General features: G+C 40.5%; 1 long non-coding RNA gene across 1 annotated transcript; it reads left to right on the plus strand.

Moving 5' to 3' along the window:
* Positions 1-1,145: 1,145 nt before the first annotated feature.
* On the plus strand, positions 1,146-18,847 carry LOC141411318 (uncharacterized). The gene is made up of 3 exons (XR_012436090.1): positions 1,146-1,324; positions 14,333-14,414; positions 18,234-18,847. It is a non-coding gene; the product is annotated as an uncharacterized lncRNA (long non-coding RNA).
* The last annotated feature ends 1,690 nt before the right edge of the window (positions 18,848-20,537 follow it).

The raw sequence follows: 20,537 nt of genomic DNA on the forward strand, positions 1-20,537 counted from the left end.
TCTCCTTTTATGTTTCTGTAGGGAGCCATGCAATCAAGGTGGTATTTAGTCTGAAGTTGCACAAGACCAACAAACGCATACCTTGGCAGGTATGGCTGCTGTGGGAATTGTATGCTGTTATAAAATAAGAAAATGATGCTTCCCTTTAAAGTTCATGGATGCAGTTCCATGACCTGATAATATTTAGTATGGAAGCTGAGACCAAACTGATGCTTGTTTCTTTACATACATTTGGTTTCATCTAGATCATTCTAAGATTATTCCTTTGAACTATAATTTTGGTAACTTCACAAGACCAAGTTAAACTCCTTATTTATGGTACCTGCCATATTGTGGAACTGTTTATCTACATGTACATATTATTTTCAGTTCATGAATAGATCATGAAATAGTATCTGTAAGTTTTAAAGGAAACATTTTTACCCAAAGTAACCTATAGGCTCCTAAATTATAGAATCATATTTGACGACAACAACAAAAGAAAACCTGTAGTGTTTGCTATGGAAAACTCATCAACTTATTTTTCCTGTATTAATCACATGCTTGAACGTATCTAGTTCCAGAATTTTTCCCATGCAGCCATTGCGTGGCAATGATTCCTTCTTTCCTTTCCATTCTGCATTCTCAATTGGTCATTTTTGTTTGGCAATGTTTATCTTCACTTTAGGACTTGAAGAATAAAAGAGCATATGTCTGTCTGGAGGTGAAATGGACACAGGCAGCAAAATTCAGTCTCTGTAACTGGTGACCCATTTGTCAATACCAGACGAGTGTCAGAGCCAGCCAATGCTTATATCCCATCTGTGTGACTTCCTCAAAGAGCCATGCCACAGATAATTGACCAAAATTTTCAGTCAGTTGACTCAGCTGTAGTAATTTAAACATGGTCTTTCTGCACAGTAGGGACCAGACTGTAGCTCTTTCTAAATGACTGGTAGCAATGCTAACATTCAGACCACTCCTCTGGTGGAGAAATAGGCAGGGATCATAGGCTCAAATCATGGCTTGAATTGATTCAGTGTTTCTTTTTCCAAAGTGGAAAAACTGAATAATCTGTATTTGTTGTTTTACTATTTTAGTCACAGCAGAATGTCTACTAAGTTGATTTCACAACTTTTTGGACATGTTTACTCAATACAAGCATTTATGATGAAGAATTTTTTTCTTTTTTTGTGGTGGTGGGGATCAAACCCAGAAGCTCATGCATACTAGACGAGTGCTCTGCCATCGAGCTGCATCCAGCTAAGACTTTCTTTTTCTTAATAGTAGACCTTCCACCTGGATATAGGAGATGGACAGCTGGGGCATTCTCACATATTTCCAGGTAAGTACATCATCTCGATTCCCCCAGCATATTAGGCATGGTCCTTCTGAATGTTTCTTCTCAAACATGCCCAGGCCCGGGACTGATGTCGGATGGGATCTCACTGGGAGCACTTGCTAACTGAGCTAGTTTTAAGTTCACTTGCCATCCTGAGGTCCTCAGACCCCCATTAATTACACAAGAATGCACAAGTTAGGGTCCCACCTGAGATCTCCAGTTGAGCAGCCTAAACCACAAATGATGGGAACAACCTTCACTTCTCTTCCTCCTTTAGCAGTTTATCTATCCTTTCCCTTCTTCCTAACCTTCAATAGGTAAGCTCAGATTCCTCTGCCTCTCTCCCTAGATGTGCAAATGACCCTAACTGTGACAACACTTGATCTACCCAGGGTACCCCTTCCCAATTTTGCTGTGCATTCCAGACACATGGCTCCTGCTTAGCCTCAGCATTCCTCAGCATAGTCTTTCTGCCTGTTACCCTCTGGTTCACAATGCTAAGTAAGGGTCACACTTGACATCTGCATTGCACCTTTGGAAATGTACCCAACAATAGTAAGTGCAGAGTTAATCAATAATAGAATGTTACATGGAATTAAAGTCATAAAGACAGATTCTAATTGGTGCTTCTTTTTTTGTTGGTATGGCTTAACAATTGTAGAAAGAAATTATTATCCCCTCCAAAAGCTATGTAGGCTATTTTGTAGAATGGTAAATTATATATTTTTTTCTTTTTTACTTATTCTTTTAGTTTTATTGTATTTGTAAATGAATATACATTGATAATATGAGAGCTTTCATTGTGATAATTCTATATACACATACAATGTACTTTGTATAAGTTCCTTCCCCTCTTCTCCCCCTCTTTTCCAAACAGTGTTGGGTTTCATATGTAGTTATATTCTGCTTTGATCCTCTTATGTTTATCTGGTGATATATCCCACTATATTTTATTTAAAACACAGTGGGAAAGATATCACAGGACAGTATTGAGTTACTGCCAAATAAGTGGTATATAGAATGAACTGTGTCTTTAAAAAAACAGAAAAGGAATAAATACTTTTTGATCTTTTATTAGGGACTGGTACTAGGCTGGGAAGAGATATAAAGGGTCCTACATTTGTTGGGAATGCTTTATTCACAATTTTCAAGACTGAATCCTGGGAAGAACCCATCCTTGGCTACTCCTCGTCCCTCACATTTTGCATCCAGTACATCACTTATCTCCATTTTTACTACCATTATTATCATCTATTATTTTCCCTGGACTTCTCCCACACCACACTTCACATCCTGTCTTCCTCTCATGAATTCTCCACACATAGTCAGAGTGAGCTTCTTAAAGTCTGTGTCAAATCCCATTCCATGATGTTCCTTCTGCCAGGTACCTGGTCTCATCTCACTTCCAAAAGACACCTGACTTCTTCTCACTTTTCATGTCTTAGTTTAATGTCAACATCCTCTTCAAGTAGGTTTTCCCTATTATCTCCTCTCATTGCTCATTCTTTCTAACTTGTTTACTTCCAGCTTATTGTTTGCCTTTCTCAATAGACAGTGAGTTCCACAAAGTAGAGGGCATGTTTGTTTATTCATAATGCATGCTACAAAGCAGCACATCAAGCGGTGTGTACTAAGTGCTCGATGCATGGATGAGGAAGAGTAACTTGAACTGGGTATTGATGATGGAAAGGAGCTGATATTCAGAGGTTAAGGTATGTAATTCATGTTGATAAGTAGGCAAAGATGAAGATGAAATAATATAAGAAAAAAGAAGTAGAAAAGTGCTGGGTGCATGAAAGCACTGGAGGCAGACTCATGTAGGTAGACATACAGAAAGTCTGAACAAGAGGTAGTTGGAGGAAAGTGGACAAGGTGGGCTTTGTGGTTGTCTCAGTGCCCACTCTCTTCTCTGGTAGGGCATGTCTTCCATAACTGACATCAACTTGAACCTCATATAAGCTAGAGTGATAAGTCTCAGAAATAGCAGGGTCTGTTTTCAAAAGCATGTGTCCTCAAGTACATAATATTATCTACTGTGAGACACTTTACATTTAAAGGATCATATTCTATACATTCAAAAGCAGTGTTCCTGATATCTCCCACAGGGCTATTCCATAACAATTAAGGGATTTATAAAGAAAATCTGAAAGAAACATTGGGAAGGCTCTTCAGAATATAAGAATGTACCTGTACTAAGGAAATAACATGAAGAAAGTAGCTCTGGGCAATGGTTGTGACATTGAACTCAGCTATTTACTACAGGTTTCAACCTCGGGGTGAGCACTAGCTGAGCCTTTGAGATGTTGCTGAGAACCCACTGAATTCTCTACCTCTGCAACTGACATGGAATTAAAACACCAGATCAGCAGAATACCCAGCCTACTAAAAGTCTCAAGGGAGGAATAAATTATGGTGTTTATGGTAAATTTGATGGTTGTCACAGGATCTCCTGCCTTATTTCAGCACATTAATCCTACAGTAAAAGCCAGGTGGATGGGACACAATCCTTGTATTCACCAGTGATTCAGATCACAGCCAAGTTTTTCTGGTTTGATTAAACATTATCTCATACCCAAGAGACTCAGGGCAGATGCTGGTCAGGAAACTGAGATGGGGATGATGATATTGGGTTGAGTTTCTTAGGTCAAAGGAAAGCCTTTGACCCAGGAAAAGAAAAGCTAACAATAAACTGGAGAGAAACAATCTTGGCCTTTATCCCTTTGGTATGAAAGGGCAGGTATGGGAGAGTAATGTTGTCATAGTTCTCAAAATGCTCATTAAGTTCCTGTGGTGAATCATATTGGATTTTTAAGTACAGTATTGTATGGATTGCTCACCTGTAGGAAATTGCAGGCACATCCAGAGAACACTAAATTCTTCACCCCTTTTAGTTAGCTGATTAATGGCTCAACATTCCTTTCTAGTATGCTATCACAGGGGAATGCCAATGTGCAGTGTAAAATAAGGTTATGAAAGGTATGGTCCAGACTTTTTGAAGAAACACCAAAAGCTACTAGTCTTTAAGGATTAGATTCCAAGGTTTAAGAAGTTGAGTATCTGTAGTCTCATGACCAGACCAGTGACTTGGTCTAAATAAAGGTGTAAGAGAGTAAGGTAAGAGTGTGGCATACTGTTGGAATAGAGAATAAATTATTCCTGGACCAAATAAGCCACATATCTGTTCCTAAAGTTTGAATTCAGTATCAGGGACTAGAGCTAAGAGCTACCATACTGTACTCCAAAGACAGCTGCTCTCTACAATGCCCATTTTTATGCCTGATATCTGCTGGGGAAGCTCATTATCCACTGGGGAAAACTGATTCCTACTTGCTATTGTTTGGGTCTTGAGTATTAAATTCATGGTCTCCAGAACTGGGCTATTGAAAGGTATAGGAACCCTTTAAGAGGTAGGGCCTAGTGGGAGGTCTGTGAGTCATTGGGCTGTGCCCTTAAAGGGGATTATGGGATACTGGTCTGTTATTATTCCTCTTCTTCTTTTGCTGTCTGGCCATGAAGTGAGTGGTTTTGCCTCTACATGCCCTCACCATGAAGTGCTGCCTTAACATGTGTTCAAAAATAATGGCACCAATTGATTGCCCACTGGAACCTCTAAATCTGTCAGCTAAAATGCACTTTTTCTTTCTATAAGTTGATTATCTCAGGTATCTGGCTACAGTGATAGAAAGCTGACTAATACACTCCTTAACTCCTGAGGGCACGAAGCAGAAAACCCTTCTCAGTTGTACATGACCATTAACTGGCACAGGATTATCTCATATGCTTTAGATCACTCAACTCCATCTGTGAGCTTCCCTTTCATTTGAGATGTGCAACAGACTTAGATTATCTTTCAAGAGGCATGCAATTCCACTGGTTCTCACTTGAACACTGTCACAATTTTTCTCACTTAATACCCCATAAACTAGAGTGACTCTACAACATATCAAAAGTGAATTTTATTAATTTAATAAATAGTAACAGGCATCAGATACCCTGAAGCTGGCACATTAGAGTTGTTTAAAGTCCCTGAATCCATAAACTTCCGTAACAAATAAAACCTAATGTTTTTAATTGCCTGACAAATATTGTTGGCAGAAGTTTTCATTCCTCTCTCTATGTGATCAGCAATTAGGGCTCTACTTGAGGTGCCCCAGGAGATTTGCAAGGCAGCATGGGTGGTGAGGGTCCTTGGGTCTGCTCTTAGATAGAAATCAAAGGTGGACTCGAGCAGCAAAGGTCAGAGAAACTTTATTTTAGAGAAGGGAAAGGAAAGGCTGCATGGGATTATGCAGTGGGACCCAGAAACCAGTGGTCTGCTGAGTCGTGTTTTACAGCTTTTTTTGTTGCCCTAGGGAAGAGATTTTGGAGGAAGGATGTAGAAGGAGAAGTGTCTCCTTTGTGCAAACATGTTTCTTGGGAAGGAGAAGGAGCATTACTCCCCCTGGCTAATTGACACCTTTTGGGAGTACGTGGATCTCCTGCAGTCTGGCCTACAGGTCCCCCTAACAGCTCAATGATTGCTCTAACTGCTGTCAGGAATAGGGACAATGAAATCTATTTAGTAACTGTTTCTGGCTGACAGGGGGCGACAAAGGGGCCCGCAGCAGCAGGGCTGATCATGAGGGGTTATCAAGGGGACCACAGTAGTAGGTCTTTTTTATTTCTATCAAGGGCATCTGTAGTTTGATGGATTCTAGGTGAGAAGAAGCAAACTTGACAAGTAAGTTTAAAATGCAAGGCCCAAACACAAGCAAGAGAATAATGGCAAGTATAGAGCCCAGAAAGGGTAGGAACTATGTCCTGGAGGGGAGCCAGGATTTTATTTGATCCCATACCTATGTAGAAACCTGAGTTTCAAGAGATTGCTCCCAGAGCCACTTAGCCTGTTAGAGAATGTAGTCTGCACATTCCTCTACAATGCCTGAAGTGTTTATATATGTGCAATGGAAAGTATTGGTGATGGCACATACCCCTCCTTGTTTAGCCAAAAGAAAATCTAGGGGTAGGCAGTGGTTCATGATCATACAGGCAAGGGATGACAAAGACCTTTGCATGTCCTTAATGGCAAGGCCTACCTGGTCTGAGGTGCCCTCCACTACTTTGGTTAGGTTTTTGGCAGTTACATGATTGGCAACCACCCCACAGCTTATTCCAGCTAAGGCTGCAATCAATGCTTTTATCCTTAAAACTATTAGAGTAACCTCTCTTTTGAGTTTAAAATTCCCCCTAGGTCATGTGGGGTGTAAACTGTCAGGGGTCAATTTAGGACAAGTTTTTGAGCTCAGACACTAGAAGGCTATCTGCAGTGACTGCTGGAAGATATTCTGGCCATCCCTTGGTAACTTGATCTTATTCTTTGGTTAAGTAGCCCACTGGCTGGAGAGTGATGCCCCAGAGCTGAGTCACTGCTCCCAGGGCCAGTCCCCTCTTTTCATAGACATATGATTGAAACTTGTCCTGTACAGAGAGACCCAGGGCTAGAAATTTCATAAGGGCCTTAAACTGGTAGAATGTACTTTTTTACTTCTCATTCCATTCAATAAAAGGCTGGGGAGCCTTCTGTGCTGCTTTAAAGATCTGATATAAAGGATAGGTCTGTGTATCCTGGGATCCAAATTCTACAGTACCCTGTCTCTCCCCAAAAGGCCCTACGATTGTTTCAGATTCTTAGGAGTAGATTGGACAGATCCTATCTACTCCTAGAGCCCTCATTTCTTTCTCTAAGACAAGACCTAAATATGTAATCCTAGAGTGACACAATTGGACTTTTTTCTTTAACCTCTATCTGCTAGGAAGTCTAGTAAGGATTCAGTGGCTCAGAAATGACAGGCTCAGTTGGTCCACAGAGCAGGAGGTCATCTACATATTGTAGCAGAGTAGCTGTGAATATTGCCATTTTGCCAAGTTTTGGGTTAGAGCACCACAAAGAGATGGGGGTTGTCTCTAAATCCCTGGGGGAGGACAGTCCAGGTGCCCTGTGTAGTCTTTCATGTGAGGTCCTCAAAGGCAAAAATAGGTTGACTTTTAGGGTGTAAGGGAATGCAAAAGAAGGCATCCTTTAAGGCCAGGACAGAGTGATAAGCAGTACCCAGTGGTATTTGGGCTAGAAGCATATGGGGATTTGGAACTACATGGTGGAGAGGCACTACTGCTTCATCGATCAGGCGGAGATCTTGGACTAGCCTCCATTTGTTAGGTCCCTTTCTGACCCTGAGAATAGGAGTATTATATGGGCTGGAGCATTCTATTAGCAGTCCCTGTCTCTTTAAGTCTTTGATTATGGGAATTAGCCCCTCCTTAACTTCCAGTCTTAAAGGATATTGTTTTTGATGGGGAAACCAAGAAGGGTCCTTGAGATGAATTAGACTGGGACTGCTGTTTGTGCCTGCCCCACGGTATGTCCATCTGTCCACACCATGGGGCCTACTTGTTCCCCTATCACGGACAAGCAAAAGTACACCCCTGGGAGTAAAAGGAGCTGCACCCCCAATTTAGATTGAAGGTCTCCAACAATTAAAAAGGAGTGACAGAAGTGAAAATCTCCCCTGGGATAGGCTAGAGGCTGATTGAAATAATGGTCTAGGGACTGGCTTGGTATACCCGGAACATTTATTTTCTTGGAGGACCTGGGTCTAGGAAAGAAAGGAATAACTGAAATGCTAGCTCTGGTATTGATAAAGAGGCTGACCTTGTACTTTTCAATAGTAAGTATCACCCGGGGCTCATCTGCCTTTATGGTGGTCACAGGAGCACAGATGGGAGGCCCTGGGACCTATCATTGGGTGGGATGCTCTGGCTTTGGTTCCCTTGGGAACTGAGGACAGTGTGCCTTCCAGTAATTTCCCTGACAGATGGGGCAGAGTCCTGGAGGTAGCTTCCTCTGGGGGCACTCCCTCCTAAAATGACCTGCCTGTCCACATTGAAAATATGTCTGCAGGTTTGGACTATCCCCGGGGGAACTTCATGGAGTGCTGTGATCAGAGCCTCCTGCCATTTATCCTTTCTCTTTCCTTTTCTAGGTCCTTTTTTTCTTTTTCTAAGTACCTATTATAGTACAGTACAGTATACTATATCTATTATAGTATACTGATGTGGCTACATGGATCAATTGGTCTAGATCTCTGCTCCCTTTAGCCACCAGCTTTTGAAGATTTCTATGAATATCTGGGGCTGACTGTGTTACTAATTTATCTTTTAGGATGATTTCCTCCTCCTATGACTCCAGTGCAATGTTGGTATGCTTTTTAAAAGTATCCTTGTCTTTGTAGGAAAGCTACTGGGTTTTCTTAAGGTCCTTGTTGTACATCCATGAGTTGGAAATAATCAAGGGGTTTTATCTTGGCTCTCCTTAGATCTTCAAGAATGTAGTGGATGAAGTGGTTACAGGTTCATTCATCCTTGCCATTTTCAGGGTCCCACTTTAGGATCATATCTAGGCACTGACTGATCTCCTGTGGGAACTGGGAATCAGGATTCCCTTTTAGGTATCCAGTGTCTCTGTCTTTCTTCCCCCTCCCCCCTCTCCTCCTCCAAGGGCCCAGTCTGAGATGGGCCTGTTGGGCCACATTTATCTAAGTGATAATTGTCCCCAGCTGCTGCCTGATCTAGTACTCGTTGTCTCTTCAGAGAAGTGAGGTCTGAGATAACAATATCATTACATCTTTCCAGCTTAGTTCAAATTTTTGGCTGACTTTTCTGAATGCCTGCATATACTGATTGGGTCTTCTGGGTAACTTCCTAAATCCTTTTTAATTTCTTTAAGCTCATTAATCAAAACAGAATGTGAGCTCTATCCCCTCCAGGAATTAGCTGGAGGAGGTAGAGTACTGTGGGGTGATTTTGGGGGTACAAGGTGGCTGGGTAAGGAGGTAGAGGGGGAGTTGATGGGGAATCAACCAATTTCCTCAGGGTGGGATATATCCCCTGTGGTTCTCCTGGATATTTGATTTCTGCCATGGAGAGGTCCCCTTTGATGTTGTTTGGAGCTCTTGGGCATGGTTTTTTTGGGTTCTGATTCCGCAAGAGAGTCTGGGGGCTTTTTGAGAGGCTCACCATGGTCTGGGTATCTAGCCTGTATTTGTTTAGCCATTCTGGGTGGTCTCTTAGGAAAAAGAAAAGTTAAACATATGGGACTTCAGTCCACTTTTACTCTTTTCTACAGAACATGTCTAATTGAAGAATGGTATTAAAATTAATGCTTTCTCTTTTTGGCCATTTTTCCCCATCTCCCAGAGAATATTGTGGCCAGGCCTGAGTGCAGTAAAACTTGAGTTGCTTCTAGACTTTCTGGATCAAGGTCTTTCCTATGTATTAGTAAGCAGGCAAGGGGGGAATCCTTCTGGGATCCTGGAAGCTTGATTCCCCATCTAAAAGGGGAAACAAGGGAAAATTGATCACCTTAAGAGGAGATTTTTCCTCTTACCCAGGTGTCCTCAGGTGAGGAGATCCTCTACATGGAAGGGGGCATCCCTCTATCCCTCTCCTGTGCTCTCCCACCACTGCCACCTATAAGGTCATGGGGAAGACATTTAGATATATCTGGCTGCAGCCACCCAGCTGGAGTGACCCTGATCAATTTTTTTTGCCTGTTCATCTTATTTTGCCTTGTGACCCCAGTACCTTGTTCTCCTCTACCAGCAAAAGGCTTGTAATTTAAAAAGAACTCTATCAGTGAGGAGTTCAAAACCAACCAAGAGGGTTCACATGGCTAGAGAGGGACCCTTGTGGAGGCATGAATGGGGACTTTTGATGAGGCAGACTTTTGACCCCCTATATATCCTGTGAGACGCATATATTATATGAAAAGAGAGGGAGCATCTGATGGCATTGTTTGTTTCTTGCTGCAGTAAGGGACAAAAATGGAGAATACTGTTGAGGTCTGTATCTCCTTAGGTAGCTCTCAGGTAATGCACTCTTTTCTCCCCTGAGGGCAGACAATGGGAACCTGCTTAATCAGATCAACCAGATGTCTAACAAAAACAGCTAAGCCCAAGTTGGAGAGTAGTTCTTTTTGGTGTACTCAGTTGAAATGGGGGCTGTAGAAGGGACATGAGAGCTCCTGAGGACATAGTCTAAGGATTATGTTTTGAACAGGGGACATAGGGATCTCTCCCAGACTTGGCTAAAGAACGAATCCCACTCCTGTGTTGGACAAAGGGGGCAGCCATTGATCCTGATCTACTTGGGAAAGAAGAAGGAGATGCTGAGGATTGGGGAAAGAGAGTTCCCAGGCTCAATGCGTGAGGGATTATTGGTCATCACTGCTGTCCAGCCCTGGAAGTGAGGGGTGGCCTCCACCCTCAGGCCATGGGAACTGTGAAGAAAGTGTAGAGATCTGATTGTCTGTACGCACGGGCATAGCCAGATGAGTCCTGTTACTTTGCCACCTTTGAAACCTCAGGGAGGGTCAGGAAGTTGCATCTTCAGCCTTCACTGGGGAGTTGCCCCAGCCAGATCACCCTTGTAGCTTGAAAAGAAACTTTCCTTCCTACCAGCCTTTTTCTGATCTCCTCCTTGGTGGGTCAGATCTGAAAGGAAGAGAGTTTAAGGAGGGAGGGAGCCGAGAATTGAAAGGAAAAAAAGCCTGGTGCACTGAGGTTTTAGTTACACCCACGTAACACTGGCAGTCCAGTACAAGCCCCCGGCCACTCTTGATTTCTCAGGTTCCTGCCTTAACATCCATAGAGGGCTCAAAGATTTTTCCCCAGGTTCTCAAGAGAGAAACCCTCCAGAGAGAGAGAGAGAGAGAGAGAAAGGTCAGCCTGAGAGTTCCATTGTAGCTATGTGGGGGGTGGGTTCTCCTGGAGGATGGACTCCATCAGAGTGCCTGACAATCACCACCACTTCCTAGGCAGTCCCCTCCAGTTTGGTACAACCTGTGCCAACCTCAGGTAAAGAAGTATCACTTCATGGTTGCCAAGATGATACACTTGGGAGCTAGGGTGGTGAGGGTCCTTGGTCCACTCTTAGATAGAAATCAAAGGTGGACTTGAGCAGCAAAGGTCAGAGAAGTTTTATTTGTAGAGAAGAGAAAGGAAAGGGTGCATGGGGTCATGCAGCCGGACCTGGAAACTGGTGGTCTGCTGAGTCAGATTGAAAATTGGGTTTTATAGGTTTTTTTATTGCCTGAGGGAGGAGATTTTGGCAGATGGATGTCAAAGGAGAAGTGTCTCCTTGGTGAGAAAAGATGTTTCTTGGGAGAAAGGGCAGTTCTGCCCTTTCTTGGGAGAAGGGGCAGTTCCCCCACCGGCTAATTGACACCTTTTTGGGACTACATGGACCTCCTGCAGGCTGCCCTTCACAGGTTTCTCCCATTATTACTCAGAATTCCACCTGAAGAGTAGATGTCGAGAGTGTTCATTCTTCCTTTATCATCTAGGTAAGATGGGCCCATGGGCTTCTTAACATTTTATGCAAACAAAAAGAACTACATGCAAATCTTAAGAAAAGCACCACAGAATAAATGCAGTGGTTTTCAAAACTTACTTGATAATAAATCACTTGAGAAGGTTTAAAAGATGGAGTCCCCAGCCTCTATCTTACAAAATGTTAATCAAGTAGATCTACGTATGATGTGGTCAACGGGTGTGTGTCCTAATGGCCACTCCCACAAATAGTTCTTACTACCACCCGGAGTTCGGATCCAGTAATCTAAGTTATCATTACATTTCTACAAAAACTATGGCTTTCTGTTTTATGTGTTTGGTGTTAAAACCTTTCTATTTTGACATATTCATAGATTAACTTGCAGTTGTAAAAAGTAGTACAAAGAGAGCTAATATACCATTTGCTTAGTTTCCCTCAATTATTATTTTGCATCTTGCAAAACCATAGGCAATAGCCAGATAAGGATATTAAAAACCTGCCTACCTTGTTCAAATGTCTTCAGCTGCATTTATATTCATTTGTGTTTATGTGTATGTGTATGTGTGCGTGTATCATTAGTTCTCTGCAATTTTATCTATAGGGTTGTGTATGCACCACCATAGTCAAGACATAGAACCAGTCCATCACTACAAGGATCCTCTGTGTTGTCCATTTATAGCCCTTCCTGCCTTGTTTCTCCTTTAATCCTGACATCCATTAGTCTATTCTCCATTTTCATAATTTTGTCCTTTCTACAATGTTATCTAAATGGAATTAAGCAGCTCTACGAAAGGCTAAATAATGGACCAGCAAAGATGTTCACATTCTAAGCCCCAGAACCCCTGAATACATTACCCTATATGGTAAAAGATACTCTGCAGGTTGGCAGAGTAGCTCAAGCAGTAAGAGTGCTTACCAACCAAGCATGAGGCCCTCAGTTCAAACCCCAATGCCACTATAAAAAAAAAAAAGAAGATACTCTGCAGATGTGACTAAGGATCTTGAGTGAAGGAGAGTGTACTGGATTATCTGGTTGGGTCCAGTACAATCATAAACATCCTGAAGGAAGCAAGAAGATCAGAGATGTAATAGTAGAAGACACAGTGTTGGAAGCAGTTTGTGGGAATACCAAGGTGGAGCCACAAGCAAAGGAATGTAGGCATCCTCTGAAAGCTGAAAAGATGAGGGATGCATTCTCCCCTAGAGCCTCCAGAAAGAACCAGCCCTGCCAATATCTTGACTTTTTAAGAGTTTAGTCACTGATTTTGGGTTCCTGATGTTCAGAACTATGCAATAATAAATTCCTATTATCTAAACTACTAAGTTTGTAGTAATTTATTATAGCAGCAAAAAGGAAATTGATACAGTATGTAACCTTTTAGGGTTTTGGATTTTTCTCTCCTTAGGATAGCTCCTTTGAGAGGTATTCAAGCTGTGTGAATACATAGACCATTTCTTTTTAGTACTCAATAGAATTCTATGGCTTGGATATACCATAATATGTTTAACCAATCATCTGCTGAGGAACATCTGGATTGTTCCCATGCTGGAGTTATTATGACTAAAGCTGCTATAGATATTCATATACAAGGTTTAGTATGAACATAAATTTCCATCTCTCTGGGGTGAATATAAAGAACTGAAGATATTATGGTAACTGAACATTTAATTTTATAAGAAACTGCCGAACTACTTTCCAGGGTAGCTGTGTATTCTCACCAGAAATATATGAGTGACCTAGTATCATTTCCATCATCTGTTGTCACCTTTTGTTTTCTAGATATTCTGATAGGCATGTAGTGATATTTCATTTGGGTTTTAATTTTCATTTTCCTAGTGACTAATGATGATGGGTGCCTTTCTGTTTGTGTATTTGCCTATAAATCCCCTTGGATGAAATATCTCCTTATTCCTTTCCCTATTCTATAGAGCTATTTTTTATGACTTTACCTTTGAGGGTTTTTAAAAAATTTTTTTGGCAGTACTGGGGTTTTGAACTCAGGGCCTCGTGGTTGCTAGGCAAGTGTTCTACAACTTGAGTCATATCCCCAGCCCTCTTTTGCTTTTAGTTATTTTTCAGATAACGTCTCCTCAAACCATGATCCTCCTATCCTTGCCTCCCACTTAGTTGGGATTAGAGGCAAAGTGCCACCACACCCAGCTTATTCTTTGATATAGGGTCTTGCTAACTTCTTGCCTGGGCTGGCCTTACTACGTTCCTCCTATCTCCACTTCCAGTGTAGCTGGAATTACAGGCATGAGTCACCACACCTGACCTACCTCTGAGTTTGAAGAGTAGTATATATATTTTAAGAGACTATATATATTTTTCAAATGTGTACTTTGCAAACACTTTTTTCTTAGTGTGTAGCATGTCTTTTCATCCTATTAAAGCCTTTTGCAGTGTCAAAGTGTTTTAGTTTTGTCTTTATTCTGATAAAGTCTAATTTATCAATTTTCTTTTATGGGTCATAATTTTGGCAAGGCTACTCTTTGCCTACTTTTGCATCCAGAAGATTTTCTTCTAAGCTTTTTTTTCTAAAAGTTTTATATTTTTACATTTGATTTTAAGTCAGTGATCCAATTTGAGTTAATTTTTGCATGAGATCTGAGATTTAACTCAAGGTTTGCTTTTCTTACCTATAGGTGTCCAGGAGTTCCAGCATTATTTGTTGAAAAAGCTATCCTCCATCAACTTGCCCTTGACGTCTCTCAAAAATCAAACAAGGTATTTGTGTGTATCTACTTGTGGGTCCTCCATTCTGTGGCACTGATGTGTGTGTCTGTCCCTCTGCCAATACCACACAGTCTTGCTTACTATAAAGCCATAGTGTTCATCAATACTAGTCTTCTGGTCAGGATTATTTTAACAATTTTCGGGCTTGAATCTTTCTATGCAAACTTTAGAATAAAGTTGCCTATGTCTACAAAAATTGCTCATATTTTGAAAAGAATTACATTAACCTATAGATCAATTGAGGGAGAGTATCTTCATTAGATTACAATTTCCAATCTATGAATACAGTGTGTCAGTCCACTTATTCAGGTGTATTTGATTTCTTTTATCAACATTTGATAACATATACATCCTGTAAATGTTTTGCTTCATTTTTACCGAACTATTTCATTTGGAGGAGAATTCTTGACCGAGATGTGTATAAATCAGAGCATCCGTGATATTTTGAGCCAATCAGAAAATCCTAAAGGGAAACAGAAGAGTTTGGGTTGAAGAGTGTCTGCAGGTCCCAGTTCTTTAAAACTAGTGATCACTCCATGGAAACAGCAGGGAAAGATGTAGGAAGCAATCACTTCCACTCAAAGACACAGGAAAAGCTGTGGGTCCACCACTCCTTCCTCTGTGTTGATTTCCTCTGTGTTGAGCTGGTAACATTAAAGATTAAAAGTAGTTTGGCTTAGATTCCCATAATTGAAACTGAGACTATCAAGCCTGACTTAAACTCTGGCCTTTATTTTGTAGACAAGAAAGTATGAACCAATTGTGAAATTAGCCTCTCACTCTGCATCTGCTTATGGCTTCTCTTCTTTACTGACATTCTCTACTATCAGAAGGGGTCCATGGGAGGCCATGTTCATATGAAGAGGGAACAGATCTAATTTCTTGAGTTCTAGGGTGAGAGCAGAGAGCCAAGCACCTAGGCCAGTGGCCATGTCAAAAGCAGAAACAAAGCTCTTGACATTTAGTCTGCCACTCTATAACCTACAGACCACATTTCCTCCTCTTAGTTTCCACTCTGTTTTCAACATGACTACATCAGTGCTTCACTGTATTTGGGACATATGACATGAATTAAAGAGTTGAGGGTAAAATGCTGTGCCTGAGAAGGCAATGACTTTGAACAATTGTTTCAGTTGGTTGGAAAGGTAGTCTTAGGCACATTGAATCCAGATTCATATATTAGTAAGGCTTCAGGGATGTGTTCTAAAACCCAAGAGCAAGGATACCTCAAGTCCCCATGAGGCACTAGAACTAGGATTAGGAAATCTGTAAACCTCTCATTGCAATTCCTCTCTTTTCCCAAGTCTCTACTTTAGACCACTTCAGATCCTTTCTCTCTCCCCCCGCCCCACCCCTTCTGCTCTGGAATTCATGTGACGAGACCTGCAGCCCCAAAAATACACACATTAAAAACCCATCCATTAGAGAAGAAAAATCTAACCCCTGCCATGACTCTCAAGTAAAGGATTCTGACTGGCCCTTTGTGATTGATTAGGGGTGTACTCTGAGACCAGGGGAGTGGGAACACACTGTATAAGAAAGTCCCCAAGGAACTCTTAAAAGGTAACTCAGGAAAAAAAGTATCATGAGGTCTTCACAGACTAAATGTTTGAATATTAATAGTTCTCCTATTGTAGATTTAGAAATAGAACTTCCTTATTAAGCCAGCTTGTTTCTACAGTGGCAAAGTTGTGTTTTACCATGTTGTCAAATCCTTCACACCTAGACATACAACCCAACAGACAGGTAATAGTCTTATTTGTACATTAAAATTTCAAGACTTGAAAGGTATAATATTAGATTTTTACCAACTTGGTTTAGGAAGTATAGACAAATTTAGTGATCTGATAAAACTGACACCGAGGAGGAGTGAAAGATTATTTATAATTATCATAAATCATTGATTTTAAGTCCACTTTCCTGGATTGTGTGACCTAAAAAAGATCATTTAAATGTTTTGGCCCTTCATTTCTTTCCTCAGGAAATGGAAAAATAATACCTGTTTTATATTTTAGTATTTTTTTAAGTACCAAATGAGTTAGCATGAAAAAAGATGCTTTATGAACCATAGTGCTCTATAGAAACGTCTTATTAATCTTACAATGTGCTAGAATCATGACTGTCTTCAAAGTCATGGTATTTAGAATAAAACAAAGTATCTTTATTTAACATAAGAACAAAATAACTTATACAAATGATACCAGTGATTTTTACCAGACCCTTTGGAGGTTATTTAGGGCAGAAAATATTGTAATCACTTTGTTGGAGGCAAAAATGAGGACCAAATAAAATTACTTGCCCAGGCTGGGATGTAGCTCGGTGGTACAGCGCTTGCCTAGCATGCGTGAGGCCCTGGGTTTGATCCCAGCACCAAAAAAGAAAAGACAAAACAAAAAAAATCTCTCCCCTAAAATTACTTGCCAAATGTCACATAGTAGTCATGGAATAAGACATTTTGGCTAGGATATGATATTAAAGTCACAAACTTGAAAACTGTAATCTAAATTGTCATCCTATTTGCATTAGAGAAGAAAGGTGTTTCTTAGCACATACGATTTTCGGAAAATAACCCCTAACATTGCTTCTGGAAGATGGAAACACCATTGAGGACTCGCCCTTTAACTTCAGTGCTAACCTTCTATTTTCTGCTAACCATTGTACTTAGTAGTCTCAGCTTTCCTTGCACCTATTCCAAGTTCCCTACTGCTCTCTAGCCCTCTGGGAACTATACACCTCCCCCGACCCCAAAGCTCCTGGGACATAATTGAGCACTCTAAAGTCAAAATGCTCTGCTGGTGCACTGCATTTTCATCTCAGCTGGTTCAGATATTCCTAAGAACCAGGAAGCAGCAGTGTTCCTCCCTAAAGCCTAAATTTTATGGAATCAGGAATTTGATTTCTGCAAGCACAAGAAGCTATTAGGTAAGAAAATGTTTTTGAAGTCAGGTATTGTGATTCCTCCAGTGTTTCTCTTTTTTGCTCAATATTATCTTGGCTATTCATGGTCTTTTGTGCTTCCAAATGAACTTTAGGGTAGATTTTTCAATCTCTGTGATGAATGTCATTGGAATTTTGATGGGAATTGTGTTGAACATGTAGATTGCTTTTGATAATATAGCCATTTTCACTATGTTGATTCTACCAGTCCATGAGTATAGGAAATCTTTACATCTTCTGTAGTCTTCTTCAATTTCTTTCTTCATGGTTTATAGTTTTCCTTACAGAGGTCTTTCATATCCTTTGTTAAGTTTATTCCTAAGCATTTTATTGTTTTGAAGGTATTGTAAATGGAATTATTTTCCTACATTCTTTCATTATTGGTGTATAGAAAAGCTACTGATTTTTGTAAATTGATTTTGTATTCTGCTGCTTTGCTGAAGCTGGTGTCTAGGAGTTTTTTGGTAGAGTTTTTTGGGTCTATTAGGTATAGGACCATGTCGTCTGCAAATAGGAATACTTTGACTATTTCCTTTCCAATTTTTATTTCTTCTTTCTCTCTTATTTCTCTGGTTAGGAATCCCAGGACTATATTGAATAAGAGTGGAGAGAGTGAACACCCTTGTTTTTTTCCTGACTTTAGGGGAATGGTTTCAGTTTTTCTCTATTTAATATGATGTTAGCTATAGGCTTGTCATTTATAGCCTTTATTATGTTGAGGTACAGTCCTTCTATTCCTAGTTTCATCAGAACTTTTATCATGAAAGGACACTGAATTTTGTCAAAGGCTTTTTCTTCATCTATTGAGATGATCATTTGTTTTTTGTCATTGCTGCCGCTAATATGCTGTATTACATTCATTTATTTGTGTAGGAGCCATAGCAACTGGCACAAAAACAGATGTGAAGACCAGTGGAACAGAGTAGAAGACCCAGGTGTGACTTCACACAGCTATGCCCAGCGATTTTTGGCAAAGGGTCCAAAAACTTACAATAGTGAAAAGACAGCCTCTTCAAGAAAGGTTGCTGGAAGAACAGGATATCTGCATGCAGGAAACTGAAACTATATCCATGTCTGTCACTCTGTACAAATATTAACTCAAAGTGGATCAAGGACCACTTGATATATAAGACCTGAAACTTTGAAGCTAGTGCAGGAAAGAGCAGGGAATACACTGGAAGCAATAGGCATAGGCAAGGACTTCCTCAATAGAATTCAAAAGACTCAGCAAGTAAGAGAAAGGATTGACAAATGGACTGCATGGAATTTAAAACTTCTGCACAACAAAAGAAATACCTCTAATTTGAAGAGGCTGTCCACAGAATGGGAGAAAATCTTTGCCAGCTATACATCTGACAAGGGATTAATAACTAGAATATACACAGAACTCAAAAAAACTAAACTTCCCAAAAATCAAAAACCCAATGAAGAAATCGACAAAAATAACTGAACAGAGATTTCTCTCTCTTTTTTTAAAAATTTATTCATTTATTCATATGTACATACATTGTTTGGGCCATTTCTCCCCCTTGCCCCCCCCCCACTCCCTCCCTTTCCCCACCCCCACCCCCTTGCTTCTGGGCAGAACCTGTTCTGCCCTTTTCTCCAATTTTGTTGAAGAGAAGACATAAGCAATAATAAGAAAGATATAGTGTTTTTGCTAATTTGAGATAAGGATAGCTATACAGAGAGATGCCTAGCATTGCACAAGTGTATTACAACCCAAATTGATTCATCTCTACAAGACCTCTTCACTCCTTCCTGGTCACCTTCCCATAGTGACCTCTGTCATTTTAAAGGTCCTCTATAGTGGGCACATTAAACACTTTCAATTTTTGGGGTTCCTACCTTTCTCTATTCCTCCTGTACGTATTCTCCCCTTAGTGTGTGACCCATGTCCAATAATATTACTGCATTTGTTTTAGGTCTAAAGTCCACATATGAGGGAGAACATACAATTTTTGGCCTTCTGAGCCTGGCTAACTTCACTTAAGATGATGTCCTCCAGTTCTATCCATTTACTTGCGAATGACAAGATTTCATTCTTCTTCATGGCTGAGTAAAATTCCATTGTGTATAAATACCACGTTTTCTCAATCCATTCATCAGTAGTGTGGCATCTTGGCTGTTTCCATCACTTGGCTATTGTGAATAGTGCTACAATAAACATGGGTGTGCAGGTGCCTCTGGAGTAACCTGAGTTGCATTCCTTTGGGTATATCCCTAGGAGTGGGATTGCTGGATCATATGGCAGATCTATGTTTAGTTTTTTAAGAAGCCTCCATATTGTTTTCCAGAGTGGGTGTATTAGCTTACATTCCCACCAGCAGTGTATGAGGTTTCCTTTTTCCTTGCATCCTCGCCAACATTTGTTGTTGGTGGTGTTTTTGATGATGGCTATTCTAACAGGGGTGAGGTGGAATCTTAGTGTGGCTTTGATTTGCATTTTCTTTATGGCTAGTTCTCTGAACAGAGATTTTTTTCAAAGGAAGAAGTCCAAATGGCTAAAAAAACACATGAAAAAATGCTCACCATCCCTGGCCATAAAGGAAATGCAAATCAAAATCACATTAAGATCCCACCTCACTCTTGTTAGAATGGCTATCATCAAGGACATAAACAACAACAAATGGTGGTGAGGATGTGAGGGAAAAAAAGGAACCCTGATACATTCTTGGTGGGAATGTAAATTTGTACAACCATTATGGAAAACAGTATGGAGGCTCCTCAAAAAGCTCAAACTAGAACTGCCATATGATCCAGCAATTCCTCTCCTAGGAATATACCCAAAGGAATGTAAGTCAGGTTACAACAAAGACACTGCACACCATGTTTATTGCAGCATTATTCACAATAGCTAAGTTATGGAAACAGCCAAGATGCACCACTACTGAGGAATGGATCCAGAAAATGTGGTATTTATATACAATGAAATTTTATCCAGCCTCAAGGAAGAATGAAATTTTTTCATTTGTGGGTAAATAGATGGAACTGGAGAACGATATCTTATGTAAAGCTAGCCAGGTACAGAAGGCCAAAAGTCACATGTTTTTTCTCATATATGGAATACAGACCTAATACAAATACAGCAATATTATGAAAAACAGGTCACAATAAGGGAGGTCACATATGAGAAGGGGAGGGTAAAAGAAGGAAGTTAAGAAGGTGTCTATGGTT

This window comes from Castor canadensis, chromosome 10 (genome assembly GCF_047511655.1).
Source record: "Castor canadensis chromosome 10, mCasCan1.hap1v2, whole genome shotgun sequence".
Lineage (NCBI taxonomy): Eukaryota > Metazoa > Chordata > Mammalia > Rodentia > Castoridae > Castor > Castor canadensis.